The sequence below is a fragment of the Papio anubis genome, chromosome X (genome assembly GCF_008728515.1).
Source record: "Papio anubis isolate 15944 chromosome X, Panubis1.0, whole genome shotgun sequence".
NCBI lineage: Eukaryota > Metazoa > Chordata > Mammalia > Primates > Cercopithecidae > Papio > Papio anubis.
The window spans coordinates 98286280-98314267 of record NC_044996.1 but is presented as its reverse complement, the minus strand read 5'-3'; the positions used below and the strand labels follow the sequence as shown (position 1 = coordinate 98314267).

General features: G+C 46.0%; 1 long non-coding RNA gene across 3 annotated transcripts; it reads right to left on the bottom strand.

The window, feature by feature from the left end:
• Positions 1–13: 13 nt before the first annotated feature.
• Positions 14–27988, bottom strand: LOC108583663. Of its 3 annotated transcripts, none has more exons than XR_002519599.2 (4): positions 26834–27988; positions 22530–22732; positions 1025–1190; positions 14–221 (listed from the first exon to the last, which is right to left on the bottom strand). It is a non-coding gene; the product is annotated as an uncharacterized LOC108583663 (long non-coding RNA). The 3 variants fall into 3 exon arrangements; XR_002519598.2 differs by lacking the exon at positions 26834–27988 and adding an exon at positions 25699–25994; XR_001898482.3 differs by lacking the exon at positions 26834–27988 and adding an exon at positions 25699–25993 and having other exon boundaries at positions 22632–22732.

Genomic DNA, 27988 nt, shown 5'->3' with positions numbered 1-27988 from the left:
GTTAGGTTCAGGCCACAGGTTAGGTTCCATCCTGTCTTCTGTTGATGTAGGGTTTTTTTTTTTCCATTCAGTTTTTACAGACTTTACAGTGTTATTCAGGTCCATCCCATTGTGTACCACCCAGTAGTTAGTCTAGGACTTGGACAGAGGTCTAGCATTAGCTCAGCTCACAGTCTTTGGTATGTAAATCAGGATCCAATCCATGCACATGCGGTCAGGAGCTGGGGAAAGCAAAGTAAAGTTGTTTATGAATTCCTGGGCTCAAAGCTAACCTGCAAAGACCATTTCGTTGGAGCTCTCCAAGGTACCAGGTGGATATGACGGCCCAGGCTGGCCTCCTTCTCCCCATCTCCCACCCTCACTGTGGCCTACTAGTTGTCTGATCTCTACTTGGTTCTTTTTCATCCCCATTTCTCAAAAAAGAGTGTTGAGAGAGCAACAAGGCTGGCACAGGGAGGCTCCCAATGCTCCAAAGAGAGTATAGAGGTCTTTATTGAGGACCCTCAGAAGGCCAGGGATGATCTGAAGCCTAAAATAGGGAACCTTCCCCCACCTCAACAGAACTGGCTAGCCTCCTAATCCAGTCACTTCCAGCCCATTTCTCAATCAAGGTAGAGGGGAGAGGAGTGGAATGGCTCCAGGGAGCTCCAGGGGCCACAGTGGTGTGTCCCGAGGAGTCTGAGGAGGAGATCACCAGGAATTACAGGTGATCCGAGGTCCCCAGTGTGGCTCTCTTGCCCTCTCTGGAACTCCTGGACCTGGGAACTCAATCTAGTGGGGCAGAGGCTCTAGCTCCACTCCCCAGTGGTGGAAGCCTCTGCCCTGACAAACTTTAAAGCCCAGCACTATCTGAGTCTTTTATGGCCAATTGTCTAAATGGACATCTAGTCAACTAAACTTCTAAAAGGAACAGTTGGTTGAATCAAGACATCTGGTCAACCTGTGAACCCAGACTTATGGTCAACCCCCAAATCAGAACATCTTATCAAACCACAAAGCAGGCCATGCGGTCAATCTGACTTACCAAAAGGCAATGTGCCATGGTTCCTGAGGGTCCCTGCACATTCGTGCCAGGCATGCCAAGAATGCGAGGCCCTGACCACTCTTTACAGAAGCAGTGGCTCAGTGAGCTCCCTTGAGAAATCAGGTAATATCTCCTTCCAGACAAAAGCAGGGCTTGTCACTGTTCACTATAAAAGCAACAAATCCACCACATTCAGTGTACCTCTCCTATAACACAACCCCACTATGTGCACACACATGCATCTAGGCCCACCTGCATACCTCTCTGAGACCTGGGGGCATGGCAAACCAGCCCAAACGTCATGCTGATACTCTGGCTACTGCTTTTGCTGTGAATAGTAAAATCCTTTATCTCTGACCAAGGAATCTCTTGTCTTCTGCTTGCCTCCATGATATAAGACATCTTACTGGCTTGAAAATAGGGTAAAACTTCAATTCCTTTACAGTTCTAGACATTGATTCTCACCCATCAGACACTGAGTTTAAGGTCCCCAGGCAGACACTAACACCAGACTCCTCATACCAGACACTAAGTCCTGCCTTCCCCCTGCCAGATACTATGTTGCCTGCTACTAGGTCCCCAATTCCCCCTTCAGAAGCTAACTCCACACTAATAGCTCTAGGACCTAAGTCCTACTTTATGCTTCAAGGCTGAGTCTTGACCTCTCTTACCAGAAAGCAAGTCGGGATCTCTGCCTCCAGAGGATAAGTCCCAATTTATGCCACCAGTACCAGGTTCCCCGAATCCCCCTCCAGGGACCAACTCTCCTCCACTCCCCCTACAGATGCTAAGTTCTGATTTCAGCTCCCAAGTCTAAGTCCCCACTTCATAGTCCTCATAGGAAGTCTCTAATTTTCTCTGCAGAGGCTAAGTCCCAACTGTCACAAGTAGTCACTGAAGCTGTCTTACCACTCAACCTCAGCCTGGAGATTTTGTGACCCCATTTCTCATGCAGGGGAGAAAGGAGAAGAGAGGGATTGGCAGAGGTAGCCCTGGAGACTTCCACAGAGGATGCAGAGTCCTTTTAGAACAGACCTAAGGGAGGCCGGGCACAGTGGCTCAACGCCTGTAATCCCAGCACTTTGGGAGGATGAGGCGGGCAGATCACCTGAGGTCAGGAGTTCAAGACCAGCCTGGCTAACATGGTGAAACTCCATCTCTACTGAAAATACAAAAAAAAAAAAAAAAAAAATAGCCAGGCATGGTGGCGGGCACCTATAATCCCAGCTACTTGGGAAGCTGAGGCAGGAGAATCACTTGAATCTAGGAGGTGGAGGTTGCAGTGAGCCGAGATTGCGCCACCGCACTCCAGCCTGGGCCACAGAGTGAGGCTCCATCACAAATAATATAATAATAATAATAATAATAATAATAATAATAATAATACTTTCTCTAATTAGCCATAAGAAGTTACTTTGAGAAGAGTGTGTTATTTTGGTGTTTTCACTGAGCTTACTCTCACAAATACTGCTGATTTCATCTAAATTTATTCTAACTCACAATAAAAAGTTACTTTGGGACCAGGCGCAGTGCCTCCTGCCTGTAATCCCAGCACTTTGGGAGGCCAAGGTGGGCAGATCACCTGTGGTCAGGTGTTCGAGACCAGCCTGGCTAACAAGGCAAAAGCCGTCTCCACTAAAAATACAAAAAAAAAAATTAGCCACGTGTGGTGGCACATGGCTACTCGGGAGGCTGAGGCTGAGGCATGATAATCGCTTGAACCCGGGCAGCAGAGGTTGCAGTTAGCCAAGATCGTGCCACTGCACTCCAGCCTGGGTGACAAAGCAAGACTCTGTCTCAATTAAAAAAATAAAAATTAAAAAAAATAAAAACAAAGAAAGAAAAGTTAATTACTTTGGAAGAAAAATGTGTGATTTTTGGCCAGGCACAGTGGCTCATGCTTGTAATCCCACCACTTTGGGAGGCCAAGGCGAGCAGATCACTTGAAGTCAGGAGTTTCAAGACAAGCCTGGCCAACATGGTGAAATCCTGTCTCTACTAAAAACACAAAAAAATTAGCCGGGCATAGTGGCACATGCCTGTAGTCCCAACTATTCCAGAGGCTGAGGCAGGAGAATCGCTTGAACTCAGGAGGCAGAGGTTGCAGTGAGCCAAGATCACGCCACCGCACTCCAGCCTGAGCAACAGAATGAGACTCTGTCTCAAGAAAGAAAGAAAGAAAGAAAGAAAGAAAGAAAAAAAAAAGAAAGAAAGAAAGAAAGAAAGAGAAAGAAAGAGAGGAAAGAAAGAAAAAGAAAGAAAGAAAGAAAAGAAAGAAAGAGAGAGAGAGAAAGAAAGAAAGAAAAAAGAAAGAGAGAGAGAGGGAGGGAGGGAGGAAGAATGTGTGATTCTAAGCACATTTTTACTTATAATGCTTATGCTTAGACTAATCTAAATTTGCTCAAACTTTGCTCAAAGAATTGGTTTCCTTGCCAAAGAATGTGAGGTTCTAAGCTTATTTTAAGATGTGCTGCTTCTTTTCATCTAATTTTGCCCTAACTCACAATGGGAAATTACTTTTGAGAACAATGTGTCATTCTAAGCTTGTTTTCACTTATATTGCTTAATTTTACCTAGAGTTGCACTAAGTCACCATATGCAGTTATTTTTTAGAACTATGTGTGATCTTTTGCTTGTTAGTACATATACAGCTAGTTTCATCTTCACATACTCTTAACTCTCCATAAGATATAACTTTTGAGAAAAAAAAATTGTGATTCTGAATATTTTAAAATAAAGCTCTTAGTTTCACCTAGATTAACTCACTATAAAAATTTATTTAGGGAAAATATGTGATTCTAAGTTATTTTGTACATAAATTGCTTAGTTGTGCTAGATTTATTCTAACTGATATTGAGAAGTTACATTGGAGTAGAATGTGTGATTCTGAGCTTGTTTTCACATCAATTACTCAGTTTCATTTAGATTTACTTTAATCAGTTAAGAATTTTTTAGGGCCCAAGTTATTTGAAAGTAAACTGCTTGGCCGGGCGCGGTGGCTCACGCCTGTAATCCCAGCACTTTGGGAGGCTGAGGCAGGCAGATCACAAGGTCAGGAGATCCAGACCATCCTAGCTAACACGGTGAAACCCCATCTCTACTAAAAATACAAAAAAAAATTAGCCAGGCGTGGTGGTGGGTGCCGTGGTCCCAGCTACTCAGGAGGCTGAGGCAGGAGAGTGGCATGAACCCGGGAGGCGGAGCTTGCAGTGAGCCGAGATGGCGCCACTGCACTCCGGCCTGGGTGACAGAGCGAGACTCCATCAAAAAAAAAAAAAAAGGTAAACTGCTTAGTCTCATCTAGATTTCTTCTAAATCATATTGAGAGGCTATACTGGAGAAGAACATATGATTCAGATTTGATTGTCCCAAAGATGGACAGGGATCAGATTTACCCTCCCACCTGAAACAACCAAAGAAACCAGAAAAATGCATGAAACAACAGGTTTTGAACAATGGACAGCAGGCAACCAAGGATTGAGAGATGGGAAACAAATGAGATGAAGAGTTAAACGATTCCCCAGTTTACTGCCTTTTTTTTTTTTTTGAGACAGGGTCTTGCTATGTTGCCCAGGCTGGAGTGCAGGTGGCATGATCATGGCTCACTGCAGCCTCGACCTCCTAGGCTCAAGGGATCCTCCTGCCTCAGCTTCCCGAGTAGCTGGGATTACAGGTGTGCACCACCACATGCAGCTAATTTTTTTTTATTATTTAATTTTTAGTAGAGACAGCATCTCCCTATGTTGCTCAGGCTGGTCTCAAACTCCTGAGCTCAAGTGATCCTCCTGCCTTTGTCTCCCAAAGTGCTAGGATTTAGAGGCGTGAGCCACCACTCCTGGAAGACCAGTTTGGCCCCTTGAGAAAGTGTTCAGGCTTTGGCACAAGGTGGGAGAACTGAGGTAGAGCCCACCTGACTCCCTGACTTGAGGATTCGGAGCTAAGACTTCTGGGAGATCAAAATAGCTAGAGTTGATAGAACAGAGTACCAGAAAGCAAAACGCTACACAAAGAATGTGATGGTTAATTTTATGTGTCAACCTGGCTAGGCCTTGGTACCCAGATATTTGGTGAAACATTGTTCTAGATGTTTCTGTGAAGGTAGTTTTTAAATGAGATTGACATTGAATCAGTAGACTTTGAGTAAAGCAGATTACCCTCCATAATGCACACAGGTCTTATCCTATCAGTTGAAGGCCTTAATAGAAAAAGACTGATCTCCCCAGAAGAGAGAATTCTGCCAGGAGACTGCCTTCGGACTCACACTAAAGCATCAGCGCTTCCCTGGGTCTCCAGCTTGCTAGTCTACCTTGAAGATTTCGAACTTTGCCAGCCTCCACAATCATGTGAGCCAATTCCTTAAAATCTCTGGGTGGATGGATAGATAGATAGGTAGGTAGGTAGATAGATAAATATAGATACATATATCCTAATATATCTCATTGGTGCTCTTTCTCTGGAGAACCCTAATATAGACAGAGAACCCTGGAGATCTGAAGAGCATATGCTTCGGTATCCAAAAGACTACTTACTGATCAGTATATGCATGTGAGGAAACTGCCTGGGGCCAGGGAGAGAACATCTGAAAGGATTAGAGGGAATAGTGCCTCATGCTCACACAGAGCCAGTAATAGTGCCTGCTCCCACCAGTCAGATTGGAAAAAATGCATAATTCATGAGGTATTGGGTAGAGTCCTCAGGAAGGTCTTGTCTCAGTTGTGGAGAATAATTAGCCCTACAAAAAGCACTGCTCAAGACTCCATCGAACAGATCATAAAAGCTAGACCTTAAAAGATAAAAATATTTCCAAGGAAACTTAACTGCAACTCAACAAAGTTCAAGAAGATTTATATTGAATACAAAAATATTCAGCACCCAAAAAGAAAAAAAAATCACAATGTTTGACATCCAATCAAAACTTAATAGGGCCGGGCACAGTGGCTCATGCCTGTAATTCCAGCACTTTGGAAGGCCGAGGTGGGTGGATCACCTGAGGTCAGGAGTTCGAGACCAGCCTGTCCAAAATGGTGAAACCCTGTCTCTACTAAAAATACAAAAAAATTAGCCAGGTGTGGTGGCGCGTGCCTGTAATCCCAGCTACTCAGGAGGCTGAGGCAGGAGAATCACTTGAACTCAGGAGGCAGCCATGTCAGTGAGCCGAGATGGAGCCACTGTACTCCAGCCTGGGCGACAGAGTGAGACTCTGTCTCAAAAAAACAAAAAAAAGAGTAAGAAAAGAAAAGAAAAACTTAATGGGACCAGGCACAGTGGCTCATGCCTCTAACCTAGCACTTTAGAAGGCTGAGGAAGGAGGATTGTTTAAGGCCAGGAGTTCCAGGGCAGCCTGGGCAACATAGCAAGATCCTGTCTCTACAAAAAATTCAAAAATTAGCTAGGTGTGGTGGCGCATGACTGTAGTCCTAGGTGTTCAAAAGGCCATTTGGGAGGATTGCTGGAACTCAGTAGTTCAAGGAGGCAATGAGCTATGATGGCACCACTGCACTCCAGCCTGAGTGACAGAGCTGACCCTGTCTCTAAAAACAAACAAACAAACAAAAAACTTACTAATCAGGCGGGGCATGATGGCTCACGCCTGTAATCCCAGCACGTTGGGAGGCCAAGGCAGGTGGATCACGAGGTCAGGAGTTCAAGACTAGCTTGGCCAACATAGTAAAACCCCGTTTCTACTAAACATACAAAAATTAGCTGAGTGTGGTGGCGGGCGCCTGTAATCCCAGCTACTCAAGAGGCTGAGGCAGGAGAATTGCTTCAACCTGGGAGACAAAGGATGCAGTGAGCTGAGATCGCGCCACTGCACTCCAGCCTGGGCGATAGAGCAAGACTCCATCTTGGGGGAAGAAAAAAAAAAAAATTACTAATCATGCAACAAGGCAGGAAAATATGAAGACAACAATCAATCAATGAAAACCAACCCAGATTTGATGCATAAATTAATTAGCAGAGAAGGACATTAAGAGTTATTAAAGCTATGTTCCACAAGTTCAAAAGAGTTCAACGAGAGACATAGAAGATATAAAAATGGCCCAGTGGTGCAACATTTTTCAAAGAATGAATTTTAAAAACTGTCAACCTAGGGAGCAAGATGGTTGAATAGAAGCCTCCTGATCATCCTCCTCACAGGAATGCCAAATCGAACACCTATCCACATAAAAAAGCACCTTCATAAGAACCAAAATTCAGGTGAGCAATCACAGTACCTGGTTTTAACTTCCTATCACCGAAAGAGGCACTAAAGTGGGTAGGAAAGACAGCCTTGAATCACCTACACCACCCCAACCCCATCCCCTGGTAGTGGGTATGTGGCATAGAGAGAGAATCCGTGTGCTTGTGGGCAGGAGAGCACAGCAGTTGTGAGACTTTGTACTGGAACTCAGTGCTTCCCTGTCACAACAGAAAGCAAAAACCGGAGAGAACTAAGCCGGCACCCCTGGGGGGAGCACTTGGACCAGCCCTAGCCAGAGGCAAATTGTCCATCCCAGCAGTCAGAACCTGAGTTTTGGCAAGCCTCACCACCGTGGGCTAAAGTGCTCTGCGGTCCTAAATAAACTTGAAAGTCAGTCTAGGCTACAAGGACTACCATTCCTGGGCAAGTCCTAGTGCTGTGCTGGGCTTGGAGTCAGTGGATTTGGACACACAACCCAGTGAAACATCGGCTGGGGTGGCCAAGGGAGTGCTTGAGCCACCCCTCTCCCAACCCCAAGCAGTGCAGCTCAAACCACTGGAAGAGATTCCTTTCCTCTACTTGAGGAGAGGAGCGGGGAGAGTAAAGGGGACTTTGTCTTGCAACTTGGATGCCAGCTCAGCCACAGTAGGATATGGCACCAGGCAGAGTCCTGAAGCCCCTGTTCCAGGCCCTAGCTCCCAGATGACATTTTTCAAACTTTTTTTTAGAAGGAGTCTCACTCTGTCACCCAGGCTGGAGTGCAGTGGTGCGATCTTGGCTCACTGCAAATTCCGCCTCCTGGGTTCAAGCAATTCTCCCTGCCTCAGCTTCCCGAATAGCTGGGATTACGGTCACGTGCCACCACACCCAGCTAACTTTTGTATTTTTAGTAGAGACGGGGTTTCACCGTGTTGGCCAGACTGGTCTCAAACTCCTGGCCTCAAGTGATCTGCCCACCTTGGCCTCCTAAAGTGCTAGGATTACAGACGTGAGCCACTGTACCTGCTGGCCCCAAATGACATTTCTAGACACACCTTGGGCCATAAGAGAACCTGCTGTTGGCTGGGCGCGGTGGCTCACACCTGTAATCCCAGCACTTTGGGAGGCCGAGGCTGGCGGATCACGAGGTCAGGAGATCGAGACCATCCTGGCTAACACTGTGAAACTCCGTCTCTACTAAAAATACAAAACATTAGCCAGGTGTGGTGGCGGGCGCCTGTAGTCCCAGCTACTGGGGAGGCTGAGGCAGGAGAATGGCATGAGCCCAGGAGGCGGAGCTTGCAGTGAGCTGAGATCGCGCACCACTGTACTCCGGCCTGGGCGACAGAGTGAGACTCCGTCTCAAAAAAAAAAAAAAAAGGAAAAGAAAAAGAGAACCTGCTGCCTTGAAGGGAAGGCTCTAGTCCTGGTATAATTCAACATCTGCTGACTAAAGAACCCTCGGGCCCTGAATAACAAACAGTGGTACTCAGGTAGTACACCACGGGCCTTGGGTGAGACCCTGAAACATGCTGGCTTTAGGTGTGACCCAGCATATTCCCTGCTGTGGTAGCCACAGGAAGAGACACCCCTCTGCTTGGAAAAGGAGAGGAAAGAGTAAAAGGGACTCTGTCTTGCAGCTTATGTTCCAGCTTCACCACATGGGAGTAGAGCACCAAATAGGCTCTTGGGGTCCCTAATTCCAGGCCTTGGCTCTTAGACAACATTTCTGGACCTTGCCTGGGCCAGAGGAAAGCCCACTAGCCTGAAAAGTGAGTCCCAGGCCTGACAGCATTCACGACAAGCTGAATAAAGAGCCCTTGGGCCCTGAGTGAATAGCAGTGGTAGCCAGGCAATATTTGCCAAAGACCTGCGTCAGTGTTGGCCACAGAGAGAGACTCCTTTGCTTATGGTAAGGGGAAGAAAGAGTGGGAATGGGCCGGGCGCGGTGGCTCAAGCCTGTAATCCCAGCACTTTGGGAGGCCGAGACGGGCGGATCACGAGGTCAGGAGATCGAGACCATCCTGGCGAACACGGTGAAACCCCGTCTCTACTAAAAAATACAAAAAAAGTAGCCGGGCGAGGTGGCGGGCGCCTGTAGTCCCAGCTATAGGGAGGCTGAGGCAGGAGAATGGCGTAAACCTGGGAGGCGGAGCTTGCAGTGAGCTGAGATCTGGCCACTGCACTCCAGCCTGGGCGACAGTGCGAGACTCCCTCTCAAAAAAAAAAAAAAAAAAAAAAAAAAAGAAAGAGTGGGAATGACTTTGTCTTGTGGCTTGGGTGCCAGCTCGGCCACCATAGAATAGAGTACCAGGTAGATTCACAAGGTTTCCATGCCTAGGCCCTGGCTCCTGGATGGCATCTCTAGGCCTGCTCAAGACTGGGGAAACTTGCTGCTCTAAAGGGAAGGACACAAGCCAGGCTGGCATTGCCACCTGCTCATTGTAGAGTTCTAGGGCCTTGAGTGGACATTAGTGGTAGCCAGGCAGTGGTTACCATGGGCCTTGGGCAAGACCCAGTGCTGAGCTGGCTTCAGGTTTGACCTGGTGCAGTCCCACTGGTGGTGGCCACCGGGGTATGTGTGTCACCTCTTCCCTAGCTCTAGGTGGCTCAGAACAGAGAGAGAAACTGTGTGTTTGGGAGAAAGTAAAGGAAGAGAACAAGAATGTTTCCCTGGTAATCCAAAGGAATCTTTTGGATCTTATCCAAGACTACAAAGGTGGTACCTCTATGAGTCTACAAGAGCCACAGTGTTACTGGGCTTGGGGTTCCCCCAATGCAAATATGGCTTTGATGACAAAAAACATAGATCACAACACCCAAGTCCCTTCAAATACCTGGAAAGGCTTCCCAAGAAGGATGGGTACAAACAAGCCCAGGATGCAAAGACTGCAGTAAATACCTAACTTATCAATGCCCAGACAAGCATCATGACCATCCAGGAAAACATGACCTTACCAAATGAACTACATGAGACACCAGGGACCAATCCTGGAAAAACAGAGATATGTGACCTTTCAGACAGAGAATTCAAAATAGCTGTCTTGAGGAAACTCACAGAAACTCAAAATAACATAAAGAAGGAATTCAGAATCCTATCAGATAAATTTAACAAAGACATTGAAATAATGAAAAAAGAATAAAGCAGAAATTCTGAAGCTGAAAAATGCAATTGACAGACTGAAGAATGCATCAGAGTCATTTAGGAGCAGAATTGATCAAGCAGAGGAAAGAATTAGTGAGCTTGAAGACAGGCTATTTGAAAACATATAGTCAGAGAAGACAAAAGAAAAAAGAGGCCAGGCACGGTGGCTCACGCCTGTAATCTCAGCACTTTGGGAGACCGAGGTGGACAGATCAGAAGGTCAGGAATTCGAGACCAGCCTGGCCAAGATGGTGAAACCCCATCTCTACTAAAAATACAAAACTTAGTCAGGCCTGTAATCTCAGCTACTTGGGAGGGTGAGGCAGGAGAATCGCTGGAGCTGGAGGCGGAGGTTGCAGTGAGCCGAGATCGTGCCATTGCCCTCCAGCCTGGGTGACAGAATAAGACTCTGTCTCAGGAAAGAGAGAAAGAAAGAAAGAGAGAGAGAGAGAGAAAGAGAAAAAGAGAGAAAGAAAGAAAGATTGAAGAATGCCTACAGAATCTAGAAAAGAGCCTCAAAGGGCAAATCTAAAAGTTATTGGCCTTAAAAAGGAGACAGAAAGAGAGATAGGGAAAAAAAGTTATCTGTTAAGGGCTAATAACAGAGAACATCCCAAACATAGAGAAAGATTTCAATATTCAAGTACAAGGTTACAGAACACCAAGCAGATTTAACCAAAATAAGACTACCTTAGGATATTTAATAATCAAACTCCTGGCCAGGCATGTCGGCTCATGCCTGTAATCCTAGCATTCTGGGAGGCTGAGGTGGGTAAATCATGTGAGCCCAGGAGTCTGAGACCAGCCTGGGCAATATGGCAAAATCCCATTTCTACCAAAACAAAAATACAAAATTTAGCCAGATGTGGGATCATGTGCCTGTAGTCCCAGCTACTTGGAAGGCTGAGATGGGAGGATCACTTGAGCTCAGGAAGCCAAGGCTGTAGTGAGCCATGATTGCACCACTGCACTCCAGTCTGGGCAAAAGAGCAAGATCCTGTCTCAAAAATAATAATAAAATCCCAAAGGTCAAGGATAAAGAAAAGATCCTAAAATCAACAAGAGAAAAGAAACAACACAATGGAGCTCGAATACATCTGGCAGCAGACTTCTCAGTGGAAACCTTACAAGCCAGGAGACAGTGGCATGACATATTTAAAGTCCTGAAGGAGGCTGGACATGGTGGCTCACGCCTGTAATCCCAGCATTTTGGGAGGCTGGCGGATCACCTGAGGTCGGGAGTTCAAGACCAGCCTGACCAACATGGAGAAACCTCATCTCTACTAAAAATACAAAATTAGCCGGGCATGGTGGCGCATGCCTGTAATCCCAGCTACTCGGGAGGCTGAGGTAGGAGAATCACTTGAACTCGGGAGGCAGAGTTTTCGGCGAGCCAAGATCATGCCATTGCACTCCAGCCTAGGCAACAAGAGTGAAACTCCATCTAAAAAAAAAAAAAAAAAAAGATGAAAAGATGAGCCAATTGAAAATGATAACTATGACAGCATTTCAAGACATAGTACAATAAGATATAAATAGGAACAACAAAAAGTTAAAAAATGGGGGATGAGGTTAAAGTGTAAGAGTTTTTATTAGTTTTCTCTTTGCTTATTTGTTTGTATGTTTATACCATCAGTGTTACTTTGTCATGAGTTTAAAATAATGGGTTATAAGATATTTGCAAGGCTCATGGTAACCTCAAATCAAAAAACATACAACAGATATGCAAAAAATAAAAAAGCAAGAAATTAAAACATACCACCTGAGAAAACCACCCTCACTAAAAGGAAGACAGGAAAAAGGAAAGGAGGAAGAGAAGACCACAAAACAACCAGAAAACGAACAACAAAATGGCAGGAGTTGATAAAGCTCAACATCCCTTCATGATAACAGTCCTCAAAAAACTGAGTATAGAACAAACATATCTCAACACAATGAAACCATATATGATAGACCCACAGCTAGTGTCATTCTGAATGGGGAAAAATTGAAAGCCTTTCCTCTAAGACCTGGAACAAGACAAGGATGCCCACTTTCGCCACTGTTACTCAACATAGCACTGGAAGTCCTAGCTAGAGTAATCAGACAAGAGAAAGAAATATGGCGGGGCAGGATGACTCACACCTGTAATCCCAACACTTTGGGAGGCCAAGGTGGGCAGATCAACTGAGGTCAGGAGTTCAAGACCAGCCTGGCCAACATGGTGAAACCCCATCTCTACAAAAAATACAAAAAAATTAGCTGGATGTGGTGGCGTGTGCCTGTAATCCCAGCCACTCCAGAGGCTGAGGCAGGAGATAATCGCTTGAACCCAGGAGGCAGAGGTTGCAATGAGCCAAGATCGAGCCACTGCACTCCAGCCTGGGTGACAGAAAGAGACTCCGTCTCAAAGGAAAAAAAAAGAGAGAGAGAGAGAGAGAGAGAGAAAGGAATAAAGGGCATCCAAATTGGAAAGGAAGAAATCAAATTATACTTTTGTGCAGATGATCTGAGCTTATATTTGGAAAAACCTAAAGACTCCACCAAAAAACTATTAGAACTGATGAACAAATTCAGGAAAGTTGCAGGATACAAAATCACCATACAAAAATCAGTGGCATTGAGACCCCCATATCTACAAAAGCAAAAAAAAAAAAAAAGTAGCCAGTTGTGATAGCACATGCCTGTAGTCATAGCTATTTGGAGACTGAGGAAGGAGGATTGCTTTAGTTCAGGAGGGTGAAGCTACAGTGAGCCGCACTATAAGAAATGTTACAGAGGCTGGGCGTGGTGGCTCACACCTGTAATTCCAGCACTTTGGGAGGCTGAAGTGGGCGCATCATAAGATCAGGAGTTCGAGACCAGCCTGGCCAATATGGTGAAACCCCATCTCTACTAAAAATACAAAAATTAGCCAGGTGTGGTGGCATGCTCCTGTAGTCCCAGCTACTTGGGAGACTGAGGCAAAATAATCGCTTGAACCCAGGAGGTGGAGGTTGCCTTGAGCCAAGATCACGCCACTACACTCCAGCCTGGGTGACAGAGTGAAACTCCGTCTCAAAAATAAAAAAAAGAAAAAAAAAAAAAAATTAGAGGATCACACAATAATGAGAGGATCACTTTTCTGACGGGATGGAGAGAAGAGGTGACTGAGCGGATGATGATTCCTGGAAAGTGGACTCGGGCCGGGCGGCTCAAGCCTGCAATCCCAGCACTTTGAGGCCGCAGACGGGGATCACGCAGGTCAGGAGATCGGTGACCATCCTGGCTGCAACACCGCGGAAACCCCGGGCTCTCTACCAAAAAATACAAAAACCAGGGGCCGGGCGAGGGCGTGGCTTCGTAGTCCCAGCTACTTGGGGGTGGGCTGAGGCAGGAGAATGGCGAAACCTGGGAGGCGGAGCTTGCAGTGAGCCAAGCTGAGATCCGCCACTGCACTCCAGCCCCGGTTACAGAGCTGAGACCTCGGCCTCAAAAAAAAAAAAAAAAAAAAAAAAGAAAGTGGACTCTGATAACAATGTATACTATAAAACCCTAAGGCAACCACCAAAGCAACAAAACAAAGACTTATAGCTTATTAGACAACAAAAGACATGAAACAGAATCATGAATGTATTTAATTGATCCGAAAGAACACAGAAAAAATTTAAATTTGGAACAAAGAACAGATGGGACAAATAGAAAACAAATAGGAAGGTGATAGAATCAAACCTAACTACCACATCAATATGACATTAAATATAAGTGGTTTAAACCCTCCAATACAAAGGCAGACATTTCCAGATTGGAAAAAAAGCAAGACCAATCTCCGTGCCCCCTACAAGGAATGCACTTCAAATACAAAGACGCTAATTAAAAAAAGTAAAAGGATAGAAAAAAATATATCGTGCTCGTATTTTTAAAAAACTTGGAGTGACTATTAATATTGAAAAAGGTCAATTTCAGGCCGGGCGCGGTGGCTCAAGCCTGTAATCCCAGCACTTTGGGAGGCCGAGATGGGCGGATCACGAGGTCAGGAGATCGAGACCACCCTGGCTAACACGGTGAAACCCCGTCTCTACTAAAAAATACAAAAAACTAGCCGGGCGAGGTGGCGGGCGCCTGTAGTCCCAGCTACTCGGGAGGCTGAGACAGGAGAATGGCGGGAACCCGGGAGGCGGAGCTTGCAGTGAGCTGAGATCCGGCCACAGCACTCCAGCCTGGGCAACAGAGCGAGACTCCCTCTCAAAAAAAAAAAAAAAAAAAAAAAAAGAAAAAGGTCAATTTCAGGGATAAAGAAGGTCAAGAAGATATAAAAATCCTTAACATTTATAGCCTGAAAACAGAGCTCAAAATGCATGAAGCAAAAACTGATAGAACTGCAAGAAGATATAGACAAACCCACAATCATAGTTGGAGATTTCAATAAGCCTTCATGTTTTTTGTTTGTTTGTTTGTTTTTGTTTGTTTTGTTTTTTGTTTTTGAGATAGAGTCTTGCTCTGTTGCCCAGACTGGAGTGCAATGGTGTGATCTCGGCTCACTGCAACCTCTGCCTCCCAGGTTCAAGCGATTCTCCTGCCTTAGTCCAAGTAGCTGAGATTACAGGTGTCCACCACCACGCCCAGCTAATTTTTGTATTTTTAGTAGAGATAGTAGAGACGGGGTTTCACCATGTTGGTCAGGCTGGTCTCGAACTCCTGACCTCAGGTGATCCACTCACCTCAGCCTCTCAAAGTGCTGGGATCACAGGTGTGAGCCACCTTGCCTGGCCTCAATAAACCTCCTTTTTTTCTTTTTTTTTTTTCCTCTTTTTTTTTTTTTTTTTTTTTTTGAGATGGAGTCTCACTCTGTCACCTAGGCTGGAGTGCAGTGGCATGATATTGGCTCACTGAAACCTCTGCCTCCTGCGTTCAAGCAATTCTCATGTCTCAGCCTCCCGAGTAGCTGAGATTACAGATGTGTGCCACCATGCCCAGTTAAATTTTTTTTTGTATTTTTAGTAGAGATGGGGTTTCACCATTTTGGCCAGGCTGATCTCGGACTCCTGACCTCAGAGGATCTGCCCTCCTCGGCCTCCCAAATTGCTGGGATTACAGACGTAAGCCACCGCGCCTGGCCAATAAGCCTTCTTAATAATTAACAGAATAAGTAGTCAGTCAATATCAGCAGGGACATAGTAGACATGAGCAACACTACTAACGAATTAAACGTTACTAACATTTGTAGAATACTCCTTCAACAGCAGAATACACATTATTTTCAAGTGCACATAGAACGCTTACAAACGTATATTCTGGGCCATTGACAGGCTTCAATACATTAAAAAGGGCTCAAGTCAAATGAGAAATGTTCTCTGACCACATTGGAACTAAATTTGAAATAAATAACGGAAAGATTCTTGTGAAATCCTCAAATAAAGGGCTTCTACAAAAATCCTACATCTAACAGCATACTTAATGGTGAAAAACAATGCTTTCCTCGTAAGATCTGGAATAAGACAAGAATATCTACTCTTATCGCTTCTCTTCAATATTGTACCCAAAGTTCTAACTGGCTTCACCAGTGAATTCTAGCAAACATTTAAACAGGAAAAAAACACTAATCCTAGGCCAGGCACAGTGACTTACACCTGTAATCCCATCATTTTAGGAGGCCAAGGCAGGAAGACTGCTTGAGCCCCAGAGTTTGAGACCAGCCTGGACAAAACAGCCAGACCCCATCTCTACAACAAATTTAAAAATTAGCCAAGTGTGGTGGTGCACACCTGTGGTCCCAGTTATTCAGGAGGTTGAGGTGAAAGGATTGCTTGAGCCCAGGAAGTTAAGGCTGCAGTGAGCCATGTTCACACCACTGCACTCCAGCCTGGGCAACAGAGTGAGAATCTGTCTCAAAAACAACAAAACACCAATCCTATATAAACTTTTCTGGAAAAGATATCACAGACCTGAGGTTGCACAAATAGTATAAGGAGGAATTTATTGCATCAGAAATAATTTTACATGAAGGAATGTATCCTCTATTTCTGGACAAACTAATCTTTTCCCAAAGTCTCAACAACCATCCACTTTTATTTTTCTTGAAATGGAGTCTCGCTCTGTCACCCAGGCTGGAGTGCAATGGCATGATCTTGGCTCATTGCAACCTCCACCTCCTGTGTTCAAGCAATTCTCATGTTTCAGCCTCCTGAGTAGCTGGGATTGCAGGCACCTGCTGCTATACATGGCTAATTCTTGTATTTTAGTGGAGACAGGGTTTCACCACGTTGGCCAACTAGTCTTGAACTCCTGGACTCAGGTGATGCACCTGCCTCAGCCTCTCAAAGTGCTGGGATTACAGGCATGAGCCACTGTGCCCGGCCACAACCATCCACTTCTGAACGTGCACCCCAGGCCCCTCTGCAGAGCCCAGACATACATAACCAATTGCCTACTGGATATTACATATGTGTGTGTGTGTGTGTGTGTGTGTGTGTGTGTGTGTGTGTGTATCCAGAATGTATTTTTTCTGACCATTGGCACTCCATGAGGGCAAGGACTTTGCCTGTCTTGTTCCCACCCATATATTCAGTGCTGAAGATACACAGTAGATGACTAAGAGTTTAGTTCCTATTTAAGAAATACCTTCCCACAAAGAAAATAGTCAGCCCAGAGGGCTTTGCAGTTGAGTTCTACAAAACACTCAAGGAACAGATTACTTTAGTACTGCATAAACTCTTACAGGGAAGAGGAAAAAAGAGGCTTAAATCTCCAATTCATTTTAGGAGGATAGTGTAGTAGCTCCATAGAAGTGCCATTACAGACTACCACCAACTGAGTGACTTAAAACAACAAAAATTTATTCTCTCACAATTCTAGAAGCTGGAAGTCTGAAGTCAAGGTGTCTGCGGGGCCGTGCTCCCTCTGAAACCTGTCGGTGAATCCTTCCTCTCCTCTTCTAGGTTCTGGTGCTTTGCCAGCAACTTTCGGCATTCCTTGGCTTGCAGCTGCAAAACTCCAATCTCTGGCCGAGCGCGGTGGCTCAAGCCTGTAATCCCAGCACTTTGGGAGGCCGAGGCGGACGGATCACGAGGTCAGGAGATCGAGACCATCCCTGGCTAACACGGTGAAACCCCGCCTCTACTAAAAATACAAAAAACTAGCCGGGCGTGGTGGCGGGCGCCTGTAGTCCCCAACTACTCGGAGGCTGAGGCAGGAGAATGGCGTGAATCCGGGAGGCGGAGCTTGCAGTGAGCGGAGATTGCGCCACTGCGCTCCAGCCCGGGCGACACAGCGAGACTCCGTCTCAAAAAAAAAAAAAAACTCCAATCTCTGCCTCTGTGGCCACATGGCATTCTCCCAGTATGCTTCTGTCTTCACATGGCCGTCTTCTTATAAGGACATCATCCTAACTAATTACATCTGCAACAACCTTATTTCCAAACTTTACATAAGATCATATTCTGAGCTACTAGGAGTTAGGACTTCAACATCTTTTTGGCGGGGAACACAATTCAACCCATAAAGGATAGCATAACACACAAGGATCACTTGAGGCCAGGAGTTTGAGACCAGCCTGGGCAATATGGTGAGACTCTGTCTGTAAATAAATAAAAATTTAGCCAGATGTGGTGGCATGCACCTGTAGTTCCAGCTACTTGAGAGGCTGAGGTAGGAGGATCACTTAAGCCCAGGAATTCAAGGCTGCAGTGAGCCGTGATTGCATCACTGCACTTTAGCCTGGACAACAGAACGAGACCCTGTCTCTAAAAAATAAAAGTAATGATAAAATTTTTTCAATAAAGAAAATTTTCAGGTTTATCTCCTTCATGAACATAGATGCAAAAATCCTAAAAAACTAGTAATACATAAAAAGGTTAATATATTATAAACAATAAACAAGTTGGGTTTATCCCTAGAATACAATATTAGTTTAATACTGGAAAATTAAATAATGTAATTTACCTTTTTTCTTTCTTTCTTTCTTTTTTTCTTTCTTTCTTTCTTTTTTTTTTTTCTTTGAGACAGTCTCAGTCTGTCACCCCAGGCTGGAGTCCAGTGGCACGATCTCAGCTCACTGCAACCTCTGCCTCCCAGGTTCAAGCAATTCGCCTGCCTCCCAAGTAGCTGGGACCATGGGCATGCACAACCACACCTGGCTAATTTTTTGTATTTTTAGTAGAGAGGGGGTTTCACCATGTTGCCCAGGCTGGTCTTGAACTCCTGGTCTCAAGTAATCCACCTGCCTTGGCCTCCCAAAATGCTGGGATTACAGGCATGAGCCACCTTGCCCAGCCAATTTACCATATTTACAGATTAAAAGAGAAGACTCTTGTGGTTGCCAAGAAAGACACAGAAAAAGCATCTGACAAATCTTAACATCCATTTATAATTTTTTTTTTTTTTTTTTTTTTTTTTTTGTGAGACGGAGTCTCGCTCTGCCGCCCAGGCTGGAGTGCAGTGGCCGGATCTCAGCTCACTACAAGCTCCGCCTCCCGGGTTCACGCCATTCTCCTGCCTCAGCCTCCCGAGTAGTTGGGACTACAGGCGCCCGCCACCGCGCCCGGCTATTTTTTTGTATTTTTTTTAGTAGAGACGGGGTTTCACCGTGTTAGCCAGGATGGTCTCGATCTCCTGACCTCGTGATCCGCCCGTCTCGGCCTCCCAAAGTGCTGGGATTACAGGCTTGAGCCACCGCGCCCGGCCTATAATTTTTTTAATTAAAAAATTAGCCAGGTGTGGCGGTACACACCTGTAGTCCTAGCTACTTAGGAGGCCAAGGTGGGAGGATTGCTTTAGCCCAGGAGGTCGAAGCTGCAGTGAGCTATGATTGCACCACTGCACTCCAGCCAAAGTGACAGAATGAGACCCTGTCTCAAAAAACAAAACAAAACAAAACAAAACAAAAATGCTGAGCATGATGGCTCACACCTCTATTCCCAGCATCCCAGCCCTTTGGGTGGCTGAAGTAGGCAGATTGCTTGAGTCCAGAAGTTCAAGACCAGCCATGGGCAACACAGCAAAACCTCGTTTCTAGAGAAAAAAAAAAAAAAAATTAGCTGGGCATGGTGGCATGAGCTTATCCTACCTACTTGGGAGGCTGAGATGGGAGGATCGCTTGAGCCCTGGGAGGCCAAGGCTGCAGTGAGTGGTGAGCAATGATGGCGCCACTGCACTCCAACATGGGCAACAGAGCAAGACCCTGTCAAAAAAAACAAACAAACAAAAAACTCCTATCAAACTAGGAAAAGACAGGAAGGTTTTTTTTAACATGATAGTCTCTATAAAAAATTGTTCTCAATGGGAAAAGCTGAAAGACTTTCCTTTAAATCAGGAAAAAGACAAGGGTTCTAGTATCAATACTGCCATTCAACACTGTACTGAAATTAGCTGGGTGTGGTGGAGGGTATCTGTAATCCCAGCTTCTCGGGAGGCTGAGGTGGGATAATCGCTTGAACCCGGGAGGCAGAGGTTACAGTGAGCCGAGATCGCACCACTGCACTCCAGCCTGGGCGACAGAGCGAGACTCCGCCTCAAAAAACAAACAACAACAACAAAAAACACATTGTACTGAAGATTCTAGCCAGTTCAGTAAAACTAGAAAAAGAAACGAAACTATAAGAACGAGTAGTCTGTGGAGGTCAGTGATTGTGGAGGGCAGGGGGCATCTGTGAGGCTCAGGTCAAGAGCTCAGGCCGCAGGATGACAATGTCAGGGTTACTTAAAATAAAACTCCTGAATAGTTCAGTGCACATCCTGGGCAACCTACACTGCCTACCCTCTGCTGACAAGATTACAAACTTCCCTGCTGATAAGATTACCTACCTAGGCCGAAAACCAGGAGATCTGTCCTAGGACTGTCTCTGCTAGCCTTTCTCTGAGTCAAACTGTGAACCTGATAGGACACGTGGAGGTCGGGTTTGTCCAAGGAAGTGGAGGTACCTCACAAGACACATGGAGATAGATAGGATTTACCACAGAGAGGTGGGGGAGCAGCTGCCCTGCAGCAAAGCCAGTTCCCATTCACATTCTCCCCACCTCCCGCCCTGCAAGTCCCGAATCCATAGGGGTGTATCCCAGTGTGTTACTGCCTCTGTTCTCACAAATCTTCTATGACTTTGCACTATGGACATGCTGAGGATTTTCCACAATACTAGGACATCATATATATTATACACTCTATATATTACAGTATTACATAGCATATGCATTCTATATTATCTCCATTTTCTACATAAGGAAACTTCTGAGGCTCAGAAGGAATCAGAAACTCGACCAAGGTAATACTATGTTAGTAAGTAGTAGAGCTATGTACCAAATAAATGTAGGTCTGAATCTAAAGGGAGACTATTACCTAAAAAATTCAACTCCATGCTTTCCTGAAGACCCATTCCCACCTGCCTGGGGCAGCTGTTTCCCACAGGGTCCTCCAAAGTCTCCAAACAGTAATCACACATAGACCCAATCACTGACCCTCCAAGAATCCAATTAAGGAACCAAAGAAACCACAATCAAGGCCAGGCACTGTGGCTCATGCCTGTAATCCCAGTGCTTTGGGAGGCCAAGGTAGGAGGACCTCTTGAGACGAGGAGTTTGAGGTTGCAGTGAGATATGATTGCACCACTGCACTCCAGCCTGGGTGACGGAGCAAGAAAGAAAGAAGAAAGAAAAAGAGGCTGGGTGCAGTGGCTCATGCCTGTAATCCCAGCACTTTGGGAGGCCAAGGTCGGCAGATCACTTGAGGTCAGGAGTTTGAGACCAGCCAGACCAATGTGGTGAAACCTCATCTCTACTAAAAATACAAAACTTAGCTGGGCGTGCTCGCTTGAACCCAGGAGGTGGAGCTTGCAGTGAGATCAGCCAATTGCACCTGAAATGGGACAACGAGGAACCTGTCTCAAAAAAAAAAAAAGAGAGAGAGAAAGAGAAAGAATGAAAGAGAGAGAAAGAGAAAGAATTAGAGAGAGAAAGAAAAGAAAGAAAGAGGAAGGAAAGAAGGAAGAAAGGAAGGAAGGAGAAGAAAGAAAAGAAAGAAAGAAAGAAAGAAAGAAAGAAAGAAAGAAAGAAAGAAAGAAAGAAAGAAAGAAAGAAAGAAAGGAAGGAAAGAAAGAAAAGAGAAAAGAAAGAAAGAAGAAGGAAGGAAACAAAGAAAGAAAAAGGAAAGAAAGAAAGAAAGAAAGAAAGAAAGAAAGAAAGAAAGAAAGAAAGAAAGAAAGAAAGAAAGAAAGAGAGGGAAAGAAAGGAGGGAGGGAGGGAGGGAAGGAAGGAGAGGGAGGGAGGGAGGGAAGGAAAGAAGGAAGGAAGGAAGGAAGGAAGGAAGGAAGGAAGGAAGGAAGGAAGGAAGGAAGGAAGGAAGGAAGGAAGGGGAGGGAGGGAGGGAGGGAGGGAGGAAGGAAGCACAGAGTGTCAGTCATCACTGGCTCACACAAACACTACCACTATGGCCCCTCTCCCAGTGACTGACAGCCACAGACACTCAATCAGTAGCCTCAAAGTCCTCCAATTATTAATTACCTCAGGATTCAAATCCCTGGAGCCTCATCCTGACACCATTGGCAACCAATCACTACCTTCCAAAACTGCCAGTGACCAGACCATAGAGACTGTCAGAGCATAAAGAAAAATCCCTCCACTGTTGATTGTCAGGGTCTGCAAAAGGTCTGAGACTCCACCCTCTTACAAGCTAACATGTTTTAGAGATGCTGACAGAAAACATGAGACTCCTAGGGCTGAGACAAAGGACCTTCCTGCTCCTGGGACAGCAGCAGCATGCATGTCACAGGGGCACCTGCTCCCCTTGTCCTCCAACTCCCACAGCAGTGATGCAGAGGGTCCCTGGTGGACGTTGCACACACAATAGGTTTACATCACAGCCAAGAAACACTGAGCTTGGGTCATCCAGCCTGTCTTTCACCCCAGAGGGAGACATTGCCTCATCCCACAGGGTTGCTTGCTGTCATCACAACCCTGAGAAATGGCTGAGGTAATCAGTGATTGGGGCCTTGTATCTTTAGGCAGCCACAAAGTAGTAAAACTAAGGCCAGGCTACTATATGCTACAACCCACACAAAGGAATTTAGACAGATGTGCTGATGTTTGGTGTATTGTCAATAATTTAGGGGGCAATACATGGGCCCCAAAGCAAACCCTATCCCAAGTGGAGAGACATTCTGTTTCCCACTGTTCTCCCCATATACAAATATACCATCCAAAGGGGAACAGTTCATTTCACTTCAACATTTGTTGTTCAAATTGATTTGACTCACCATTACATTGGTTTGGTAGTGTTATAAGAGGTAGTCTATTCAGGCTGCTATAATGGAATACAATAGATAGGGTAGCATATAACCAACAAGTTTATTTCTCACAGGTCTGGAGGCTGGAAGTCCAAGATCAAGTTGCCAGCAGATTTCTGTATCTGGTGAGGGTCCACTTCCTGGTTCACAGATGGCCATCCTCTCACTGTGTCCTGACATGGAGAAAATGACAAGGGAGCAAGCACTCTGGGGTCCCATTTATAAGGGCACTAATTCCTCTCATGAGGGCTCTGCCCTCAAGACCTAATCACCTCCCAAAGGCCCTACCTTCTAATACCTTGGGGCTTAGGATTCCAACATATAAATTTTGAGGTAATAGGCCGGGCGCGGTGGCTCAAGCCTGTAATCCCAGCACTTTGGGAGGCCGAGGCGGGTGGATCACGAGGTCAGGAGATCGAGACTATCCTGGCTAACATGGTGAAACCCCGTCTCTACTAAAAATACAAAAAACTAGCTGGGCGTGGTGGCGGGCGCCTGTAGTCTCAGCTACTTGGGAGGCTGAGGCGGGAGAATGGCGTGAACCCGGGAGGCGGAGCTTGCAGTGAGCCGAGATCAGGCCACTGCACTCCAGCCTGGGAGCACAGCGAGACTCCGTCTCAAAAAAAAAAACAAACAAACAAATTTTGAGGTAACATAAACATTCCACCTATAGCAAGTAGCATCTTAGTACTTGTAGCTCAATTGCTAAACATGGCATAATCCAAGACCACTCGAGTGCCAGGAGAAGCAGATGAATTTGGATCAGCCAGATCTAAACAAGGTTGTGCTGGTCCACGTATATCTACAGGTATGAGGGAAGCCTGTGTTCAGGAGCTGCTGTTGATGGCATCAGGCACAGCAGAGTAATTCAGGAGCAGCCGTGCTCACATGCTTTTTTCTGTTTTTGTCACCCAAGGACAGTGATGGCAAACCTAGCAGCAGGTCAGATTGCCAGCTGCACCTGCTGCTTGACTCCAGCAGACCAGATGATTGTTTCATTGGACTGCAAGTGCTCGATCTAGGGGACAAACAGAGCGTTCATTGTCTCCCCATCTTGCACCTCTCAGGGTCTAAGATATTCCCTCCCTGTATTAGTCCATTTTCACACTGCTATAAAGAGCTATCTGAGACTGGGTAACTTATGAAGAAAAGAGGTTTAATTGACTCAGAGTTCTGCATGGCTGGGGAGGCCTCAGGAAATTCACAATCATGGCAGAAGGTGAAGCAGAAGCAAGAACCTTCTTCACAAGGCGGCAGGAGAGAGAACAAGGGAAGAAAGCCACCCAGTTTTTTGTTTTTTTTGAGACAGGGTATTGCTCTGTTACCCAGGCTAGAGTGCAGTGGCGTGATCTTGGCTCACTACAACCTCCACCTCCCATTCTCCTGCCTCAGCCTCCTGAGTAGCTAGGGCCACAGGCACACACCACCATGTCCAGCTAATTTTTGTATTTTTAGTAGAGACAGAATTTCACCATGTTGCCCAGGGTGGTCTTGAACTCCTAAACTCAGGCAATCCGCCGCCTTGGCCTCTCAAAGTGCTAGGATTACAGACGTGAGCCACTGCACCCAGCATCACGCACTTTTTAAACCATCAGATCTCGTAAGAACTCATTCACTCACTATCACAAGAACAGCATGGGGGAAACTCCCCCCATAATCCAATCACCTCCCATCAGGTCCCTCCCCTGACACAGGGGGATTACCATTCAACGTGAGATTTGGGTGGGGACACAGCGCCAAGCCATATCACTCCCCAAATGCTCTCCTTCCACACCTCATGAAATCAATGTATCCCATCTCAGAGCTTCACTTTTTCCCAATCATCCCCTATTTGTACCCAGACCTTTCATCCAGAAGGGTCAAGTACAAAAGGGCCAAAAGCATTTTTATAAAATTTACAGACTTTTTTTTAAATGTCTTCTATCTTAGCCCATGTGAGCTGCTGTATGGGAACTTGGTGAGTAGTGTACTCAATCAAGCGGTCATTGTCATTAGGATCTAGGACCGTGTCCACCCAACAAGAGAATTCAGGTGACTGACCAGAATTAAGTTTAAGTCCGAGCCAGGCATGGTGGCTCACGCTTGTAATCCCAGCACTTTGGGGGGCCAAGGTGGGCAGATCATCTGAGGTCAGAAGTTCGACACCAGCCTGGCCAACATGGTGAAACCCTGTCTCTACTGAAAATACAAAAATTAGCCAGGTGTGGTGGTAGGTGCCTGTAATCCCAGCTACTTGGGAGGCTGAGACACGAGAATTGCTTGAATCCAGGAGGCAGAGGTGGCAGTGAGCTGAGATTGCACCACTGCACTCCAGCCTGGGCAACAGAGGGAGACTCAGTATAAAAAAATATATATATATAGTTTAAGTCCCCTCGGGCTCTTTTGGGCTGGGCTGCTGCCTGGAGGGTTACCAACTAGGTTAGCCTGGGACCTGGGATTACTGTTAAAGGAAAGAAAAACACATCACGTCCAGGAATGGCAATGGTAGAATCCCAAATGCCTCTATGGCCCACCCCTTTTGTCCTGACCGTTATCCGAGGTACACAATGGGAGATGATCCCATTCTTGGGACAGCCACATTTAGTGACCAAACTGCCTTACTAAGGTGAGTAGACCAGGAGAAGGAGAGAGAGGTAGGTTCTGAAATCCTTTTGAGTTCATTTTTGAGGAGGCCATTTCAATGTTTAACAATATCAGATACCTGCCCATGGTAGGGCACATAGAACATCTATGGAAGGCTTTGACTACTGGCCCATAGTTGGTTGGCCTTTGCAACAAAAGGCACACCACTGTCAGACTGCAAAAGGTCTGTGTCAGAAACATACAGTAATTTACTTTGTGCCCAGTCTATGATGGTGGATGCATTGCCATGTTCAGGGGGCAGTGAACTAGAAGTGCATCAGCTGTTTGATTCCAGTCGGCCTCATCAGAGAATAGGCTCTTACTATGGGCATCTACATGAGTGACCCAGACTGACCACTTCCACCAGTAGCTCCCCACCCACTTATCTGTTAAAAAGGCATATAATGTTTTAAAACGTTTGAAAGTCACAGCTTTAGAAGTTTAGCTTTTCCACTAACCATCTATTACTGATCTCTACAGACCCCAATATTGTCCCTAGAACCCTCCCATCACTCACCCCAGAAATCTTCTATCAGAAACACCCGTCCTCCATCGTAGCCTCTCAGGCCTAAAATCTCAAATCAAATTCCAATCCTAGGCCAACTCCCCAACCCTAAGACTGCCTTTTCTGGGGCAGCTCTTTCTTCACAGGTGCAGTGAGGTCATCGTTTCTGTACAGCGCAGGAAAGCTAAACTTCTAAATCTGTAACGTTCAAACTTTAAAAAAAAAAAAAACAGATAAGGCTGGGCGCGGTGGTTCACGCCTGTAATTCCAGTACTTTGGGAGTCCGAGGCGGGCGGATCACCTGAGGTTAGGACATCGAAACCAGCCTGGCCAACATGGTGAAACCCCGTCTCTACTAAAAATACAAAAATTAGCCGGGCGTGATGGCGTGCACCTGTAATCCCAGCTACTCAGGAGGCTGAGGCAAGAGAATCGCTGGAACCCGGGAGGCGGAGGTTACAGTGAGCCGAGATCGTGCCACTGCACTCCAGCCTGGGCGACAGAGCTAGACTTCGTCTCAAAAAAATAAAAAATATAGGCCGGGCGCGGTGGCTCAAGCCTGTAATCCCAGCACTTTGGGAGGCCGAGACGGGCGGATCACGAGGTCAGGAGATCGAGACCATCCTGGCGAACACGGTGAAACCCCGTCTCTACTAAAAAATACAAAAAAACTAGCCGGGCGAGGTGGCGGGCGCCTGTAGTCCCAGCCTCCCGAGTGGCTGGGACAGGAGAATGGCGGGAACCCGGGAGGCGGAGCTTGCAGTGAGCTGAGATCCGGCCACTGCACTCCAGCCTGGGTAACAGAGCAAGACTCCGTCTCAAAAAATAAAAATAAAAAAATAAAAAATATAAAATAAAAAACAGATAAGCGGGTAGGGAGCTCCTGGTGGAACTGGGCTTCCTCTTTAAGGGAAACGAGGAAAAGGACAAGATCCCGTCTTTTCTGCACTCAGTCGCCCCGCCCCCAACTCAAGCGGGCATGTTTATTGGATGATAAGAGGGTCAGTCAAAGCAAGGACCAACTCTCTACTGCCAGAATACACGTACTACTCAAGAGCCCCTGACTCAGACGTTCTCACTGGTCGGAATGCCATCAATCAAGTTCCAATCCCCGCCCCCTTCTCGCGGAAGAACTATAGGGTCTAACCTCTCTCTTACTGTCAGGTCTGCTGTCAATCGGCTGCGCATCCTCTAGTTCTGCACGTCTCCAGCCATCAGAGCAGGAACTTCTGATCGGTCCGCCTGCCGATCTTTCACCTATAGAGCCCACCCTCTAAAAGTGTCCAAGCTGCTCCAAAGAACAATTGATTAACCCAACGGCTGTCTTTGGCCCTCAGAGCTATCACACCTGGCTCCGCCTCTTCCCGGACATCATCTGTTGCCCCAGACAGTGTCGGGCCTGGAAAGAGGCTCTGAGCCCATCCACCTGTCTCTGTTGGATCCTGTCAGGTCTCTTGTTCCATGCCCAATGTCACTCGAGTAGGGAGGCAGTGGGGCACTGTTGGTTCTCATCCCAACCCCGAGTCTCTGCGCAGCCGCAATTCGGGAAAACAATCTGGAGGCGAGTTCAAAACACTAAGATTGAACGCGCTCATGGTTTGGTTTTCTCCTATAGCGCTTTGGTAGTGGCTTTTATCCAGATCCCCCCGGAATGAATCCTGGTATAGAAATGTAACCTGTATGTGTGCGTGTGATTTTTAATATGTTTAAATTTGATGAATCAAAAGCCTTTTTCAAGGTCAGATCCCAGACCGACCCCTCTGCCCCTCCCCTCGCTTTTTTTTTTTTTTTTCCCAAAATGAAAGCTTTCCCAAAGAGGCCACGTTTGTAGGGCTAGTGGAATTTTTTTAGAAAAGGGAGAAAGCGGATTCTGGATGAGGACAATGGTGGCCCAAAAGTCGCTATGACTTAAGAGTCTTGGCGGAGGCAGAGGCTGGGAAAAGCAAGCAGACAGTGTTTTTCATTTAGGTGGCATCTGTATGAATCCTAGTTTGGAAAGGTGCGAAGGTTATGTGCCTTTGTTTTTAATATTTTGGCTTTTTAATTTTTGGTTTCTTTTTTTCACTTAGTTTTTATCTTCGAATTTTAATTTTGCTGTTTTATTATTTCATATTTTTAAAAATTGTGTAATTAAACAAATTTTATTGCTACTGGCTTTTAATTAATTCATTAATTAATTTTGAGACGGAGTCTCACTCTGTTGCCCAGGCTGGGGTGCCGTGGCAGGATCTCAGCTCACCACAACCTCCGCCTCCCGGGTACAAGCGATTCTCCTGCCTCAGCCTCCCGAGTAGCTGGGACT